Source organism: Anabrus simplex, chromosome 1 (genome assembly GCF_040414725.1).
Source record: "Anabrus simplex isolate iqAnaSimp1 chromosome 1, ASM4041472v1, whole genome shotgun sequence".
Classification (NCBI taxonomy): Eukaryota; Metazoa; Arthropoda; class Insecta; order Orthoptera; family Tettigoniidae; genus Anabrus; species Anabrus simplex.
Window position 1 is genome coordinate 816,730,319 of NC_090265.1, and position 2,063 is coordinate 816,732,381.

Genomic DNA, 2,063 nt, shown 5'->3' on the forward strand with positions numbered 1-2,063 from the left:
TTATATAGAGGTATCTGCTTTAATAATTATGAAATTCAACATTGGGCGTTCCTCCTATATACTTTAAGAGAATACCATGTGCATGAAATGAAAGAATGTTCATTTTCGACCAATGTCACCTCACCGGCTTATCAAGAAATTTCTCATAAAGTGCCCCGTTCTAAAATCGGGGGAGAGAATGCATGAAAAGAGAGAGGCAAGTAAAATTACCTCATCAACCCAGCGCCATTTTCTCGAGCGAACATAAATATAGATGAAAATCCTTCTAGCTCCCGGCCAACTAATACATTAAACATGGACGGACTTTCCTCCACGCTATGTAAACAAATGTGTATCAATATTTCATTCTCCAACTGCCGGTGAAACTCAACCATTCTCAATGTACCCACCAGCGAGACAGACATTATTTCACTTTTTTTTTTAATTTTGTGAAACATTCCTTCATTTTTAAAATATTTAAAAAGTGAATTTATGATATCGTTGAAGGCCCTGTGCGTTTTTATCCTATAATCTACAAGCACTATAGTACAGTGACGTAGATGCGACATTTCCTTGGAGGGCGGGTATGAATGGTAAGCCTAATAATAATAATAATAATAATAATAATAATAATAATAATAATAATAATAATAATAATAATAATAATATCCTTCACTCATTATTCATGTCGTATCGGCCAACTTTAGACCACATCATATCAAGTGTCTACTTCTGGCTTTGATGTCTGCCCTGTACCTCCGCATGCGTTCTCTGTGTCGTTCTTTCCTCTGCTGTGTCCATGCCTTTCCAACTTTTAATTTTGCCTTGCCTCGGAAACCCTGGAACGCTTGAAGATTCCTCTTAAGTGGGACGTGCTCCCGGATGTCATTATGTGTAATTCCAACTCCTTCAAGGTCTCTATCCACCTCAATGAACCAAGCCCCTTCGATTTTCTTCTGCTGAAAGAAAGTAATGATGCGGCTGGTCAGTCTTGTTTGGTGCATTTGTGTCACATGCGCATAAAAGGTCATTCTTCTTTTCCCTATGATATCGGTCTGAAAACAGACCGATGTAAAGATAGTTTCGTCCTTCTTACAGAATACTGTTGATCGCAACTGCGAGTTCACTGCATTAGCTTCAGTGCTCCTTGATTCAATCTCGCTTACTATACCACCATCCTGCGAGAACACACATCCTAAATACTTGAAAATATTATCTACCTGTTCTCTACGTGGGTGTATAGTTCGTCCTTATGCCGTCTTCTGTACTCCTCATTGCCCGTGACGGGACCTGAGATCTTTCTCAAAATCTTCCTTTCTTTGGCCTCCATTGTCTCGAGCAGGCCTTTTTTGTTCATTGCGAGACATTCTGAAGGTATAAGACCCCTGGACGGATGACACTGCAGTAATGCCTCACCCTTGCTTTGAAGATATCGACCGTTTGTTGTAGACGTCATTGGTAAAATTGTACCACATTTCCATTTTGTTCATCCGTAATGTAAAGGCTAATAATAAAGATAATAATAATAATAAATATATGCATCTTCATTATAGACCGTTATGCCTGTCAGCGTTCAGTCTGCAAGCTTCTGTGAATTTACTAACGCTACTACAATCCTCTGTTTGTAATTAGTTTGTGGTCTCGTTTTGTTCTATACCTCTTATCTCCAAATAGTTGGAAACTGAGTCCAACCATCGTCGTTTTGGTCTCCCTCTACTTCTCTTAGCCTCCATAACAGAGTGATTACGGAGCTCGATAGCTGCAGTCGCTTAAGTGCGGCCAGTATCCAGTATTCGGGAGATAGTAGGTTCGAACCCCACTGTCGGCAGCCCTGAAAATGGTTTTCCGTGGTTTCCCATTTTCACACCAGGCAAATGCTGGGGCTGTACCTTAATTCAGGCCACGGCCGCTTCCTTCCCACTCCTAGCCCTTTCCTGTCCCATCGTCGCCGTAAGACCTATCAGTGTCGGTGCGACGTAAAACAACTAGCAAAAAAGAAACAGAGTGATTCTCTTAAGTAACCTATCCTCTTCCATTCGCCTCACATGACCCCACCACCGAAGACAGTTCATACCTACAGCTTC